We start from the raw sequence: 18,328 nt of genomic DNA on the forward strand, positions 1-18,328 counted from the left end.
GCAAAACAAAAAGTCACACGTTATATATAACCTGATGGGCAAAATTGGGGCCCTTCTTGTCTCATGAGATTAATTAAATTTCTGCATAAACAGCCCATGTGTGGCCGGGGGTCTATTCACATGGGCCCTACTTGAAAACTCTCCACAAACAACTTGTCCAGGCCATTATGGAGCCACTGTACAAATGGGACCAATCATACAGACAAGTTAGTTTAAGTTAACAGATACTACAGGGTCCCCCAGAGGTCTTGTTTAACTACAGTGACCTCCAAAAGCATGTTGATGAGCAAGTGAAAAGGAGGTTTTTGTTACTTTAGGCATTTGAATTTGAGATTAAAACAAGAGAAAATTAGAGACAGCTCATACATATTATGTACATGCATACATGATATGATTATATACATTTTATATTGCTTCATTTAAATCATATATATAGCAAAAACATCACTTCATTGAAAGGACACTGTTTATATTGTGAAATAAGGTTTTAAATACTATGTTATAACCTGTGATAAGTATTACTTTACATGCTGTTTTTCTGTTCAAGCAACGTATAAATGGATTTTTTTTTTGAATCCTCAACAACTCCTCAAATTTTTCTTTTCACAAAAATCGGTCCATATAAGATCACTGTTCACATCATGATAGTTGTTTTATCTGTTCTAAGTGACAATTAATATGTAGTCTGCTGGCTTAAAGGATTACATGTGTTCAAGTACATACTTTCTTTGAAATGGTGTTTTCATGCTTGCCTGGTTCACGGCTTTGCGATCATAGCATGGGATCTCCTCGTGATTAAACTTTACAAGAAGGCTGAGAGCTTCCAGGAAATGAGCTGCCCTGATTTTTGTTGATGTGTCTGAGAAGCAGAGACTATACACAGCAACATGGCTACAAACTGGTGACATCATTTCCCTGTTAGTGAGTCACACAGGTGCTCCCGCCACAGATGAAAGGCTGCATTTCGGTGCAAGTCGGTGGTTTGCAGCATCAAGAGAAAGGGGAATGTACACAAAAGAAAAAAAAGAAGTTTATACGTGGTTTAATGTGAAATGGCTGTGATAAGGGACATTTCTCATCAAGACACATTCAGATTGTGTTGACTTGTTGAAGAAACAACATGAAATTTAGGGACTTACACAGAGATATTTTTCTTAATTATTACTGTAAATGTTTTATAAAATTTGGTTGAACCAAGTTAGTGAGTTTTACAGCCTTACCTCATCCCCCTATCATTGACTCTGAAGTAATATCAAAACTGCAGTGTGGAACTTTTGTCTCCCCCTGAGAAGAATTAATTAAAAAAGCCTGTCAACATCTGCTGACATCACTCCACCCTAGCATGCACCATTATTGTTGCAGCTGTAAAACAGCAGATAAATTGTGGATATTTTAAATAAAAATGCATCACATGACTCATTTCCCGATCAGAATTTGATCCATTTACTCTGTTAGCTTTAGGAAAGTCTTGAAGATAAAGTAAATAAATTCAGCTCTAATTTTAACACCAGTATTGACGTTGGAATCCATTATCTATTCATCATTGTATGGACTTTTATTTCTAATGAAAAATCCTTCCAGCTGACCAAGACACGCTGAGCCTATGATGCTTTGACAGGCAAAGCAGACTCAATGCCGCCACCCAATGATGTGTTGAGGACTCAACAACCAAAAGCTGAACGTCATGACAACATGAAAAAGAAAGTTGGATTTTCTAATGAATAACCCGGTTATGGGTTTCAGTAGCAGCTGTGGGACATAAAAATGTATGTTTCTCAGTTGTGGTGTTCGGTGGAGACTCTGAATAGGATGAAGCATTTTTGTGTGCGTTAACTGTTGTCATGTGATGCATAAAAATATGTACTGTCTTTACTTGCTCTGTGAGCCAGGAGCTTAGTCAGACGGGGCTTTTTCTGCCTGCAGTTGCAAAATGCAAACTCCATCCTCATTATCATACATGCTGCCAGAAAGATAATTTTTCACATTTTATTTTATGCCTTTTGCCAGAACAATGTTTCAAATCAAAATGGACCACCACGCCTGCACTACTGCTACTGAACCTTAGTAACATTTCAAATAAGAATCAAATGCAAGTCAGATTCCACTATGAATATTACATGTTTTCACGTACAGTCCCACATTCAAAACTTTAAGGCTTTAATTTGATTTGAAATTTGGGTTTGTCCAATCAAAATATGCTTGCTTACTTAAAATATTCTGTATTCATCTTGTCTAAGGATGTTAAACATCGTCCTGCGGTCCAGACACAAGACTCTCTGCTTGAATAGAGCCGAGTTAAGGCGATTGTGCCAAGACGAGGCCTGCAATGGTATTTTTTTCTTCTTTTTTTTTCTTGCAATGCACTGTTCCTTTGTGCAGACACCCTGACTGATGTGGTTGTAAAGAGGCCTGGACAGAGTTCTTTATCATAGGTCTATGAGACTTTCGGAGTCTCTCCAGTAATCAGGTCCACATGCCAATAGTGATGGATTCTGCTCTGCAGCCACACTGCAGACAACACACACATACAAATCAGAATTTACATGCTTAAGTCTTTTTTGATCAATAAAAATTTACTCCTGAGGAGAGACTGCATCTGCGAGCCCGTCTTTGTAATCACATCAAACTTTTGCATTGATAAATGAGAAGATGTATAAACGGGATGACTTCGCAGTGTGTGTTTTCTGTCAATGCACATAAACATAAATGTAGTTTTCTCACATCAGCAAGTCTCGATTTTAATCCTGGTTCTAACTCTTACAAAGATGCTAATCAATCAATCAGACACGAAGCAAATGCAGGTAGACACCACTGCTACAGTTGCCAAAAATACAAGGATGCTAATGACTTTGCTGTACAAGACAGAGATCATTTAAATCAATTAGCTGAAAGCATTTGCGTGGCTGATTAAGCCGAAGAGAAGAGCAACAAATGGCTGCGCTACTCAGGTCGGATGAGGAGGAAGTTGCCCTCTTTCGGCCATGACAGATGTTGGAGCATGCCTGGACGCTGGTGGACTACTAAAAACTTTGCCGGCAGACGTCTGATATTTCATATGCGACCTCAGTGCATCTACATAGCAAGAAACGCAATACACGTTTGACTGACTGACTATGAGAGAACAGACTCATGCTGTGACACAGATGGGAGCTCGAATGTGAAGAGTCTTTCTGCAGGACCATCAGTTTGTGCAATTGTCTGCCATCTACTATTAGGTTTTTATGGAAAAATAACATATTCATACCCTGTCACTCTTCCTAGAATAATAATATAATGCCTCTAAGGTGAATGGGTTACAGCCAGAAATGGACTACATGATTATTTATTTTTTATTTTTCTATCATTATTATTTTAGGTGAATACTAATGTGTCAATTTAGCCTCCCCTGATAGAAAAAAACTTTAGCATCTCTTAAATGAATACTAATCTCCCCCATACTTAATTCTGACTGAGTGCTCCTGCGTCTCGCTGAATCAGTTTTCACCGCCGCTGCTATCTCGTCCATGCAGAGGCAAGAGTAGATAGTATATCATGCCCGAGAGCAGGGTAGATTTTTTTTTTATGCACTTGCTCCCCCTCTGCACGAAGGTCAGAGGTCAGAGGCAGCCACAGGCCAGCAGTCCTGGAGCTGGTGGGGATTCAGTGTCAAGCTCAAGGGCGTTTTGGTAAGAAGGTTTCTTGCCGAGTCGTCTGGCATAAAGGTCAGTAACCCTGCTCAATTTTCTACCCTGCAGTCCAAAAGTCAACTCTGGAACACTTCTTCTCCACATATAAAGCATGAATAAAAAAAAAACTTGCAAGTGATTGGGATATTTGCTTACTTGTATGTTAATAGTTTTAATAGTTTTACAGAGTGTCATAATCTAAATAAAATTTTTAAAAAAGAGGAGGTTTGGCTCATTCAGCAGTGTCCATTTTACATTCATCCCACTGCATGTTTTATTATCTGTATTTGTAATTACAGTCATCATCATATTTTAATTTAGTCTATTTATGGTAAATCATGACTCGCTGCCGTAGTGCCACCTGCTTTCTCTTCTTCCTCGCTCCCCGTGTCTCTCTCTGAGTTATTGTCATGGTTCGAATGTTTCATGACTCATCATTGAGGATTCTCGCCCTTCCTCCCGCTTCCTCTCTCTGCCTCTCATCCTGTCTCCAATAGACCCCAATCTCCCCAAGTTCATTTCTCCTGCTCTCGCTTTGCATGAGCCACGTCTCATTACAGTGAATTATTTGGCTGATGGTCTGTGAAACACATTGCGCCAACTATCAGTGTACTATAAGCAGACTGTTATCTGTGAAAATCCCTCTGCCTGTGAGCACACGAGGATGGAAGCATAATTAATATGCATGGAAACCAGGTCACAGATAAAACCATCCATTGGTCAAACCGGAGACTCCTACGGGGGATGAGTGTACGTGCTGAGTTTTCGTTTCGACTGGGTGTTTTGTCCCAACTGGAGGAATGTCTCAGCTGGAAGTGAAGCACATTTATTCCCAATGTGACAGTTCATTTATATTTCATTTTGTTAGTCGACAAGTTTTACTATCACTGCATACTTAGTGGTTTTGATAAATCAGGTAGCAACAAAGAATTTACATAGAAGCTGTAAACTGCAGGGTTACAGTCTAAACGGAGGGATTGTTTTGGATCTCATCTTTTAAAGGTGCTTTTGATTATTTTATAATTACATTGAAACTGCATTTGTTTTAGTAATGGACAACATCTGTTGTGAAAGAAACTCATCGGCTACATTAATCATCTCTTACTGAAGAACAGAATGAGTCAGCATGACTCAGCGGCCAACACTAAAAACTCTTCCTGTACTGTAATGAGTGAAATAAACAGTGTATTGATCAGGTCACACATATTAGGAGTTAGTCCACTAATGAATAAATTAGTCCCTTTATTCCAGTAAAATCACCAAACGATGTGTCATTGTGTTGTAGGAGTTGTTGAACTGACCTTTGCGAAAGCCCTCCCCTTAACAGCGATTGTCCAATCATAGCTTGGCAACTGTAACTGTGCACAGCTGTTCATTCAAGCTTTGATGTTCTGCTCATATTGAAATGCTAATGTGTGGGGCTGTGCTCTGAGTGATCATTGGTGGCATTTGAATGATTTTTTTAAGCCTTTTCTAAATCTAAAAACACCAAAGCAACTTGGCAACCCTCGAAAAATGGCACTGGTTGTTGTAGTTGTTTTTTTTATCGTTATGTATAAATAAAAAACAACTACAACAACCAGCACCATTTTTTATTTACTATTATTTAAATGGATGTCACAATGTCACATTTGTTGTGCTTCATTTCTGTTGCAGCAAATTTGGTAGAGTTGCAGGTGAGAATTTTTAGAACAGGTTGAATAACATCACTATTTCCTGATTCATTGTTCTGAGGCCGTTATTCACTCTCTATTTGCCAGTTTTCATCAGGTGAAAGTAAAAAGGTTTTGCTGGAGTTTTTTCAATCTCACTGGCCTTGTGATAAGGATATGCAAAGTTATTGTATTTCTAAATCATCCCAATTTATCTTATCCATGGAGCCTAAGGTTGATCATTTTGACTTCAGTGTGCTGCAGCAGCTACTGACTAAATCTGGAGTGATTTTTGTGTGCAACAAGTTTCCAAAAAAAATAGCCAAGGGCTTCACAGGTTAAACAGAATCTTTTCAGTTGGAAACTTTAGCTTGTAATGTTGACTCCCCACTGTACATGCACATCATCAACTTAATATATTATCTTTTAGGGTTAAGTTAACACACAATAAAATCAATGTTCCCCATCAACATAACCCTAAAGAGCATTATGTTTTCTCTCATGACCTTAAAAGTGAATAATGCCTATCATATTAAAAATGGTTATATTCAAACAAAAAAAAACAAAAATAGCAGTCTGAGTTGACACTTTTCATCATTCTTTACTCATATTCAATTATTTTCCCATTGATCATCTCTTGAGTTTATGCAGACTTTTTTGGCAAAATATTCAGGTTCAGTCTGTAATGGCACAAGTTAAGAGGAAGCCATCAAGGGTAAATCAAACAGTCGTCCAGAGACAGTCTTTCAACCAACTTATGAAGCCATTAATGTTCATGTTATTTAATTAGCCACCAAGTGACATAGAAAATGCCATATTTCAACAAAATCAACAATCAGCAGCAAGAAATGAGAAGCTGCTTTTGTTTTCTATTGGCTGAAATGAAGAACTCATCTATTCAAAAGCTAAAAAGGCACTTGGAGAGTGGAGACCTCCACCATGACCGATATTGTATTCTTCAAAGATTTGCAAAAGTGCAGCTGCCACCAGCATAAATGTCTGGATATATTTCTAAAGTACGCTTGTGCCGAGCTGAAGCCTCACAGCTCAGCTATGCATTTATTATGTACTTATAAATTGAAACTAGATATGAACAAGAGTATAATTAGTTGCATGATATGTGTGAAGTTACGATTCCACTTTCATGCCATTGTTAGAGAAAAAAATTGGTTTATTTTTATTATAACTATTGTGGCAATGTTACTATTGTACTATTCCGGTTGTACAACATGAACCCGCTGTCTGCCGGTGCTCCATGATGACTGCCTGCTGTATTAAGTTTAAGCAAGTTAACGTATACCCCAGAGGATCACTGGTACCCATGAATGTAGATTACTATATGGAGTCATCTTATTTCAAGGAAAGCCTATGTTTTGTCAAGATTGAACATGACTACTATCTACTGGATTTTTAGATGTACTGTACTGCATTTAGTGGTCAAAATGCCCAAACTCGCAATTTCAATGAAAGGGAAAAATAATTTCTGAATCTGCCACGTAATCTGAATCCACTCCAAAATGTAATAGATTCTTCTTTGACCCATGATACAGTCTTTCACCGAGTTTCGTGAAAATTAGGCCAGTCGTTTTTCTGTACTCATGTTGACAAAAATACAAACTGCACAAAAAATATAACCTGCTTGGCAGAGGTAACAATGAATAGGTAGAAAATCTGATATTGTTATCACTGTAAGCTGAATATGTGACAAGCGAGAGCAGACAGTTCATCTTACCTGCTGTGATTAGGCGGAGACAAGTTCACATTCACAAATCAAAACTGAACTGATGTGTAATAAAAGAAAAATGTTCTCCCTCCCCTTTCAAGGTTGACTCTTTCTTTAATGTTTATTAAATAGAATTTAACACTTAAAGTGCCTCTGTAGTGTTTATTTTGAGTTTGTAATCCTTAATGTCTACCCGACAGAGAGCTCACATCGAAGCCCACCTCGTTATGTTAGAGTCCATCACAATGTTTACACTGTAGTTTTTAGCATTGCCAGCCCACGATACAGTCTTATTAGTTATTCTGAATAGCTCGTGTTCTACTTAACACAATTCATTTGGGCCTCATTAAAGTGTTTTTAATGAATAAAGAAGTGACTTAATGTGCTCCAGTAGTGACCTATGATGATTTAGAACATCATTAGAATCACCAGCCATCAAAGTGTGGGCTGATGCTGGCTGATTACCATGAATATAGACAAAGCAGTTTTGAAAACTTAAAAAACATCAAGGTAATTGTGACTTGTTTACAGTTTGCTTCTTGTAATTATGTTCCACATGAAATGCCCTTGCACAGTGGGCTGCTTCGTTTAAAGTGATAAAACAAAGTTAAGGAAAAGAAAGGAAAGATTGAGGAGGTGGAGTTTATAGATTAAAATTCTTATTGTATCTTACTGACTATGTGCGTGTTTCTTTGTGCGAGTCTGGATCTACATACCAAGAAAAAGGTTCATTATGTCTAATGAGTTGTGATGTTTCATTTAAAAACTGGTAAATTACCATAGATATCACGTGTACATATCCCCAGTCCTGGGGAATATTAATATATTACATACCCATTTTTCATGACAGGAATTAAACAGTCACTGACCTGACACTAATGCAGTTAGTTATGATTCAAATTAATTAATTTAAATTAACAAGTTTCACAAATATGACAAGACAGAGAATATGCAACGCTGTCATTTAAGTCGTGTTAGATACAGAAAAAGATCTGTTCTGTGCAGATCCACATAATGTGCAATATACATGGGTTTATGTACCACATGTGATACTAAAAATATGCTGATGTTTTCAGAGCTGAGTTATGGTGGGAATATTTTAAAGGTGGTAACCTGTAGCACTGTTTGCAGCTTCAGTTGCCTTGAGGTTAAAGAATGAGGCTTGTAACTGGAAGCGGGATGATTTGGATCATCTGTATCGGCTGAGAACATGAGTGTGTGAAGTGAATGAATAAGACTGTTGAAAGCAAAGAGCCCCTGGGCGCATCCTTCAGTAGCAAACCATGCAATTTGCAAAGTATTGGAGACTTTACACATGTGAAAAAAGTATATTTAAAACATAAGCACCCTCACAAAAAAGACACATGAGGCACAAATCGCTGAAGGATTATTGAATGAAAGCAGAAAAGTTTTAAATGGTTTTGAAGTGTTCTGGTTGATGTTCTCCCTGTGCCTGTTTTACATGTGGCGTTTTCTCCTCCCACAGGCCAAACACATGCCTACTTACGTGAACTGGAGAAATGGGTGTGTGTGGGTGTGAACACGAGTGTGTAATAGCCTTGTAGAAGACTGGCACCCGGCGGGGTGCAGCGGGATGTAGCTGAATGCATGCTGGGACGGGCTCCGGCAATCCCCTGCAAACCTGCATAGGATAAGAGAGTACAGAGAATGAATGCTTATTAATTCCCAGCATGCAGCACACTCAGTCAACTTCCTCTGGGTAAGCAAAAAGCAAAAAACACGAGTTAGTATTATGCATCACTTTACTTTTGAGGGCACAAAAAGAGTAATTCATGATTAAGTAAGGAGTAATGAATGAGGCATTAGTAAACTGCAGCTGGTTTAGAGTTAATCAGAAACTCCTCATGGAGAAAGTGGTTGGCCCTGACTCCTCATCTACTTTGTGGCAAATAAACGTATTAACTAATCATAATAAATCAATAATATAGTCTACCCCAGTCTGTTCTCTGGTAACTCTTTATTTAATATATAGTCCTTGATTCAGAGCTATTTGGGAACTACTCATTGACAGTCTTTAATTATCATCTTATCTTCTGATTTGTTCCTCAGTAACTACTCAATTTCTTTTACACAGTATTACAAAGTGTTACCTTGGTGTCCTGACTCCTCTCTACAGTATACTGTGCATGTCATTTGCTCCATTTCAATGATCTGATCCATGAATGGTAGCCACATTTAATTCCTCATCATCTGTATGTACAGTTCCATTTGCTGAGCTGCTGTCAAAACCCTTCAATAGCAAACAAAAAAAAAACCTTATCTTAACCTCACCTGTAATTCAGCTGCAGCCCCATTATAAATCATTCTCTATCACTGAATAAATACACTTTGCCTATACTCTCTTTGGATAGCAACATTATAAAAACAGGTTGTTTTTTTTTAATCATTTTTGACATTTTGATACCAGAGATTTGTTACAGACAAATAGTTTGAGAAATACTAGTTGTCCTTAACTGATAAAATGGATAAATAACAGTCGGTGTTATATAGTCGTGAGTTGGCAGCGACATGAGAAATGCATTCAAGGGTTAAACGTTGTTTTCTTTGAGACTGGAAAACAACAGCATTCTGTAATTTGAGGTTCATATTCAAACACGAGAGGCTAAAGGACATTGGCAAATTTTACTGTCCACACCCACATACATTTAGACTCATTTAGACTGTTCACAATGATAAACATCATTGCAACATGAACACAGTGCATACAGACTTAAATACATCACCATCTTCCAAAGTCATGCAAGTCATTAACTGCAAACTATAGACTCTAAATTGCAATGGTAAATGTGAGTGATGGTGTGTGCATGTGTTTCTGCTTACTGTTTATAGGATCCCTCTGTTTCAGTTCGGTTCATTCTGGGAGATGGATCAACCCACATTTAATCTGTGTTGGAAAAAGAAGATAGATTAAATAATAATACTTTGTTTTTACAGTATAAATCCAGTAAAAATACAGAAACTAAACAGGAGTTTTGCTTGAATCAGTAATTTATCCTACTGACTCCTAAGATGTGATACTGACACGCCATATGAGCAGGTCCACGTTTTGGTCACATTACATGTGTATAGATGGAAAAGATGTTTTTCAAACATTTTGGTCAAAATCTCAACAAACTAGTTGACATTGAATTTTTGACGATGATGGTGATTTAATCCCGTGACTTTGGTGAGTCCCTGGCTTTTCATGTAGCATCACCAGCAGGTCAAATATTGCATCAATCAATCAATCAATCAATCAATCAATCAATCAATCAATCAATCAATCAATCAATCAATCAATCAATCAATCAATCAATCAATCAATCAAACAAACTTTGTTTATATAGCACTTTTCATACAGTTTGGCGCAGTTCAAAGTGCTTAACAGATAATTGACAGGCCAATAAAAGGACATATAGTTGTAGACCAGAAAATTAAAATCATTTAATAAAAATGTTCATGCTAAATTAAAAAAGAAAAAAACAATTTAAAAGATCAATTTGAGACCAATGCACCCAAAAGGGACAGAGATGATGAAAATGTAAAAGTTAGATTAAAAGATAAAACAGTAAGAGTAGTAAAATAGAGTGAAATAAGAACTTGATTAAGAAACTAAAAACAGATACAAACCTTTCAGGATGAATTCAAATCACTCTGGTTATCTCTTAAATTTCCATCGACTGTAAAACTTTGACCTGACGAAAGCTAAATAGCAACATGTGAGCATGCTGATGTTATCATTAAGCCTAACACCGTTCACATCTGTCCCTAAATAACTGCACTGTCTTCCTGAGCGTGAAGGGATACACTTTAATTACTCGTCTAAAGAGCATTAAATGGTCCTGGGCCTAAACACATCTCTGATTTACTTGTATGTGAAGAAGCATCCAGACCCCTCAGGTCATGTGGGACAGGTTGACTCAAAAGGCGAAGCAGCTTGTAGTTTCTATGCTCCCACCTCCTGTGAAACAAGGCTCCTGAATACCAGAGGACTGCCAGCTTATTTAAATCAGGGCTCACAGCATCATTGTGTGCTGAGGCTTTCCAGTAAATTAAACATGTAACTGCAATTTTAACGTCATATACTTCTATGCCTCTCTAAAGCACTTTGAGCTGCTGTGGCTTAATGGTGCTATATAGACAAACCTGCTTTACTTTCAGACCTACTAAAAACTATTTTTTGTTCACACTGACACAGTGTGTGGGTAAAGAGAAGTAGACAGGATATTTGTAACAATCATTACAGGTGCAAAATACATACAAAAGTATAGTATGGTTGATTCAAACATGAGTAAATATTACAGAGCAACATTTTTCACTTGATTCATGTTAGTATTGCAATTTTGCTATCCAAAGATTTCTTTGATCAAATTCTTCAGAAGTCCTAAAACATATATCAGTTACTTGTTTGACAGTTCGGACACTGTCGGTCCAGGGGGCTGTTTCAAGAAACCTGGAAAAGGGAGGGGATTTTCCAGATGTCCTGGCTGAATTAAGCCTGGATTTGGTTTCATGAAAGCAGTGGCACATAAGTTACCATGGAGATTTATTCTGTGCAAGTAGCCCATTTCACCATCAGTGAGTCTGAGATCAACCTCCCGGCCTTTTGAAGACAGCCATGAATGCGTATTTATCTGGATTAATAAAACCTGGCTTGAATTAGTTGTACCTGATCAGCCAGGCTTGGCGTTTGGGAAAACAGATTAAGCCAGGATGCGCTGACCGGGTTAGGTCAAGCCTGGCTTTACTCTGTTATCCTAGATTTCTTAACTCTGCTTTTGTAAAAAGGGGTTATATATTGAGCTATAGCTTTTTTTTTCTTTTTTTTTTATAATGTGCAACTTCCAGCCAAGGAAATTCAAGCTCCGGACGTTGTATTGACCAGATGACACGTTTGCAGTTGATGGACCAGGATACTGGTGGTGAATCTTGTCTCCACTTCATCCTTTACATATTAAATTTGAAACTTGAAAAGCATCTGTGAAAAACAGCCAAATAACCATGCAACACAGATCGCGCCCTTGTTGAGACGTATCTTCACAGCATGTTCCCTGTGGTGGAAGGAGTGGTGTTTTGCCCTAATTAACCCACTTAGATTGTATCCGAGTCGAAGATTAAAAGATACCTTTCATTTTGTGCCAGCAGTCGGCCTCATTTGTCTTCAGGACATAGTCCTCTCCGCTTTACGTCAAGGGTAAGAGAACAACACGCTCAGTGGTTTACCAATTGCATTCGTCGGAGCCTGACCAACTGAGGCGACGCAGGACAGAAACACGTCAGGGCTCACTTATGAATTGACGACTTGTACATCACTCTGCCTGCTTCTTTCTTTTCTTTGTATCTTTGTGTGTGTGTGCAACACAGAGGGGGGGGCGGAGGGGAGCTCTCTATATGACGAAAATGACTTTCAATGGAGGAAACTGCTATCACAACGGACAGGAAATTAGATAGGTGAGGCATTCTTCTTCGCTTCAAAAAAAGTCCATCTTTGGTATTCATGTGAGCCCACGAGGACCTGTCGAGGAACCTCCCTCCTAGTATTCAGAAGGATTAGCTCTGGGTGTGATAGAGGACACACTTCCTTTCCCACATTTCTGTTATAAGAACTAATTAACAGGCAGGAAAAACATTCAGCCTTGAACGTTCACTCTATTCAATTCAAAACTTGCACAGACCACTCGTCCTGAAAATGTCCATTTGTGCCCAATAGATTTTTTGGCAAAGTGAATTAGTCAGTACTTCAAACTGTGTGGCAGGCAAACACTTGAGTAATGAATAAGTAATTCAGGTGTTTGCTATCTGAAGGAGGAATAGATCAATTGCAGAGATCTTCAAAAAGCAGCCATATCACTCACTGACAGAAGAGGGGAGAACGATCGATAGATCAGCTTTTAACCTAAATCAGTTTACGATGACTTTCTGACAGCTGATAAACAAGACGCGTTTTGCATGCGGTCAATAGTGTTTGCAGGGCCATTCGAGTCAGAAGGAATGACTTAAGAATGAACTCTTCATCCCAAACTGAAGGTTGTACTTAGAGCTTATTAGTTTTTGATGGCATGCCAACAAAAATTAAAGGAGTCGGGATATTAAGTCAAACAAAATTATAATGAATCTTTCCTGCTGTTTTCCAGAGTCCAACACGGCCTTTTTAGATTCAACTCGCAGAAAACTGCGGGTAGAGAACAAGGCGAGACTGCTCCGCTGTAAGTTAACTCCTTCAGAATCAGCCTTTCAGTGCAAACAACAACAGATGGAAACTTCACCGAGTACACTCTCCTCTGTTTGTGCTCGAAAGTCATTTTTATTTATGTGAAAGCTGTTTTGAAAGGAAGACATTACAAAAGGGCTGTAACATAGATGACAGAAACAGATGTGTGGAGGGTGTCAGTGTGTAGTATCTGGAAGGGTTTCGATGCAGGTTGAAAATTATTAGTGACAACGATAAAACAAAAAAAACAAAAATGTGGGAAAGTTTTAAAAGGAAAAAAGGACTTTCCGTAATATGATGCAGTTCCTTAAAGGTAAAATATTTGGTTGCAGTTTTATTCATCCAATGATTTATAGCACCAAAGATATCACCCATCAATCATAAATGTATTAATTGAGCTTTTCTAATCCAAAGCCACTCAGAGACAGAATTTATGTGTTATACAACTGCTAAAAATAGTTCCATTATTTACACTAGATGACTAATATATTGCACCTCACTACTATTTGATTTACAATGCATTCTAATAAGTTTTAAAAAAAACTTTTTTTTTAATCTGAGTCAACCTCCTTAATGACTCTTGTCCCACAAAATAGTCAATTCAGTTGAAATGGCATCATTAAAGTTTTTGTTTTGGTACTGAGTTTCACAACCAAAACAAAACAAAAGCTACTTAAAGCTGCAATAAAAGTCCCACAGTCTTTTACATATAAATGAGTGTCCATACATTCAGGGTCCTTGCCAAATCACCACCAGAGAAATTTCTCTGTATTTCACAGAGTTTCTAAATCTGGTGTCTTTTTAGACATTCCCGCACTGACTGGATGAAAGCAAACTGACCAAACCTTAAGAACAGAGCATGCATACCAGTCAAACTGAATGGGGATAAAAAAAAAAAAATTAAAAAGTGATCACACGACTCCTTTAGACTTTCCAAATGTTATCAGAACAAATGGATCAAATTCTGATGGTGCAACAAGTTATTCTCGATCCTGAAAACAATTTGACCACCTTTTTACAGCTGTAACAGTGATAAGCATGTGTCAACAGTGTTTACGTAATTTCTCTCACGGGCAAACGGGACAGAGTTTTGCTCAGGACCGCAGGTTTGAATTTCAATTAATTTAAACTTGCATTACATTTTTTACTCCACTTTGTAGCAGCAGTAAAAATCAAATTGGGCCAAAAATATGCCCTATTACCACCTTTCAGTTTGTTACAGTGAACTTGTTATCAATCTGCTGCATTTAGGGAAACAAACATCATCTTTAATGTGATACATCTGACGAATAGAAATCCAACACTCTCGTCTCATTTTAGAGCCGTTTTCAGTCTTCACTAACTCCTGAGCAAAACATCTGGCTCCAGCAGCCTCAGCAAATGTTTCACTGCTCTCACCAGCTAGTTGCTTACTTTGTTTGTCTTGCTGTTTGGTGCTGAGCAGATAGCATTGTTGATATTTTTATTAAAGCTGTAAATAGCTGCCTTCTTGGACAATGATGGGAGCAGCAAAGCCAACCAAAACCAACAGCAAATCAAAACAATGACCTGAAAAATGCTAACGTGGTCCATAGAGCTGAGGCGAACAGCAGTTTAGTGTAATACTGCAAGTCTCTTGTGTGTTCATTACTACTCAGTATGAGTACATGCATTCCTTTGACATTTCATGTAGTTTTTTGATCTACTGTTAATGAGAATATTTCTTAGCGCAGCATTAAATGAGTAAAATTAGGCACTAGCTAACAATATGAGGTTGTATTGGATTTGTATGCAAGGTTTGCATTTCAAAAGGCAGGAACCCCTCTGTCCCATCTACTGTTCCCTAGAGAGGAAAGAAATGATATGAAAATGAATGAACAGTGTTCACACAAACAGATGCAATCAAATTAAATAAGTGAAAATAACATATCTAAGATTAAATATTATTCCTGTGGGTGTTGGTGTCCAGTGTTTACTCAGAAGTTTTGTAATATTTCATTCTGAGGTTGAAGATACATTCTTGACCTTTTAAAAAGAATAGAAGAGCACATAAAACTTGGGTAGAAAATCTTTAATAAAAGAAGGTCAAATAACAAATTAAAAACATAAAGGCATGGTTGCTGTGTGAAAAAATGTTTGAAGGTCTAAATTTGGAATTACACCCTGCTTGTTTTTTGTCTTTAGTTCACCATGAGGGAAAAGCTGAAACAAAAGTGGTGTCTACGCTTGCTGTAGGGCCAAATGGTTGCTGTAGTCTTTTTGATCTAGGAAAGGATTGTGCGTCCTAGAAAGGATCTCCACCGGGAGCATCTTGAATGCCTCATGCTGGAATGTGATACCATGAATAGAAAACACTCCATTGATGACTGACGTGCCGCCTTAAGCTGCGAGAAGCCGCGCACATGTGCAATGGGTGCCTTTTCAAACCCCCACACTGGCTGGGAAAATGTGGGCAGGCTAAGTAAAGGAGTTAGACTCTCCCCAACCCTCAACTCACGCTCATCAAGATGGGAACCCATCACTGCGAGAAAAATAAAATTTCATATTACAGGCTTGTGTCACTCCTGTACTCCGTGGCAGCGTCTTCTTGCTAGTCAAACGATGAAGCCTTTGAGCTGTTTTGAGGAAGTCAAGTGATGCAACCATCTATCTCACATGCTGAAATGTGGCAAGTCATGTTGATGAAGTACACATATTCTTTCAGATGTTTGGGCAGAAGGGGGTTGAGGGTTTCTGCTGACATTATTGTTTCAACAACACGGGATAAAAGGCTGCCAATGTGTCTCAAATATTCACTGACCGCCTTCGACACTGGCACTCCTCTTTCTAGTGTGATGTGTCAAAGACAGATGAGAGGAGGAAACATTTGCACATCTGTCGCTGCCTCAGTCATAAAAAAAAAAGGGCAAGGTTGCTGTTGTGCATCAAAGGGGGGCACAGCATCCAAAAGCTCTGAAAATAAGTTCATGTGAAAAAGCAGGAGGTATCTGAGATGTAGGGGCTCAGTGCCAAGACAAAAACGATGTGCATGTGTGTGGCTAGAAGTCAAACACACAAATGCATAAACTGATATATGATTTCAAAAAGTGCGTAACGCACACACAGTGCATGCAAAATATATCATGTAACGACCTCGATTTTAAATATGGAGATATTTTGATTAAACTAACATCCCTTTAAAAGAGAATTACAAATAAATGAGCAAATACCAAAAAGCATGAAGCTGTAACAGAAAGTCTTGTCTCATCTGCTGTTGTTTTTGTCTCCAGCATAAACACAAACAATCAAATGAAAGAAGCAAACCACAAAGACAGGAATTTAATCAAAATTAATCATAGCCACTCATTACTTCCTCTCCATGAGTTAAGGGAGGTGTACTATTCAAGCCAGATCCTTGGGGGCCATTCAAGTCACAGACTTTTACTAACAATTATAAATCTAATTAGGTCTTCATTTGAAAATCTGTGGCTGGTGGATGGTTTTGACTCATGTACTAAAAACATGTTTTCCCCAATTACCTGTAATTTTATAGTAGTTTACTTGTCAAACTTAATTCTCACCTCCACCAAGGAGCTGCTTTCTCTGCCATTCACGGGATGTCACTGCTTCTTACCACAACACATTTTTGTGTGAAATTGTTGGGGAAATAAAGGGCAACATTTATAAGAGTGAAATTTCAGATTGCAACTGGTTAATTTCACTGTAACTGTTGAGATTGGTGGATTTCCCAGCAAAGTGTTGGTAAATCTGTTACGGTGCAGAGATCAGACGTGCTGAAATGGGAATTTGTGAACCGTTTTCTAAACATCAGAGAAGCCCATATATTGGGAGAATCTGGGATTGGTCATAGCAGTAGTGTGTGACCATCCTGTGTTGGGTTATAAATTGCTTCACGAAAGCAAAACTATGAGCTTCGCAGTCAGTCAGGAGACAGGATAAGATCGTACAGGTTGAAATGACAGAATTAACTTGGCACTTGTGACTTTTGCTGGTCTGACCAGACAGCCTGCTCTCATTCCCAGAGCATCAACTTCTGCTGTTCTGTCAAAGCTGTTAGACTCAGAGAGATACGCACAAGGTGCCCTTTGGCGTCGGCACCGTGACGACCCAGGTGGAAGACAAAGGTTTTGTGGCTGAGTGGAACGAGTACCAAAATACACATAAGGGCGAAGTCCAGGTGTTTGAATTGAACAAACACAAGACTCTCTCCCAGGAGACTAGTGGTCTAATCTGTGAGAAAGCTAAAGTCAACATGGACGGATGTACGTAGAGTAACTTGCCTAAAAGTACTTATTTTAACCAGAACTATGATCGTATCCAGACCATAACCAAGCAGTTTTGATGCCTCGACTTAAGTGTCACATTTCATCTGAACCATCTTTTTCTAAACCTAACCACATGGTTTTTGGTGGCTATACCCAAGACACCCTGTGCTTATCTCTGAGGTACAAAAACATCAGTATTTTACACTTCAGATGGGAACAATTGGATCAAACTATTGAGCCACAGGTTAAAAAACTGTTATTTTCTGAAGGAGACAATGTCACAATGTGACTATTAATAGATCATATTTTGGACAATCTATTTCTGAACCAGCCTTTATATTTACAGGATGGGGATGTAATCCAAAAGACGGGATGATGTCACAGTGTGTATTTCGACGCAGATCTGTATCCAGATGCAACTACCTGACATTTTCCGGCCCTCTTTTGTGCAGCCTTGGCAGAAGTATGCACTCTCTCGTTAACCTTGATTTAAAGATACTGAAGAGCAGTTGAAAAAAAAAAAAAAAGTCTCAATATCAAAGAATTGCTCTCACGTCTTTCTTTTGTACAGCATTCTGTACCACAGGACACCAGATGGCCACAGAAAAACTTTTTTACTGCCAGAGTCTTTTTATCCCCACTCATTAAAACAGACCCTTCAGCGGGGGGAAGGCCAAAATACAACCTTCGACTCCCTGATCCGATTCTGTTTGCAACAAATCTGGAATGGGGAAGTTTATGAATGAAACATTCCCTGCAGCCCATTTGCGTGGGTGAGCTGCCCAGGTATGATTTACTGACCTGAAAAACCTGAGCAGTAATGACCGTCAGTC

The sequence above is a fragment of the Brachyistius frenatus genome, unplaced genomic scaffold (genome assembly GCF_029030835.1).
Source record: "Brachyistius frenatus isolate BFR_SWC_R1_liver_20210118 unplaced genomic scaffold, ASM2903083v1 Contig_215, whole genome shotgun sequence".
NCBI classification, from domain to species: domain Eukaryota; kingdom Metazoa; phylum Chordata; class Actinopteri; family Embiotocidae; genus Brachyistius; species Brachyistius frenatus.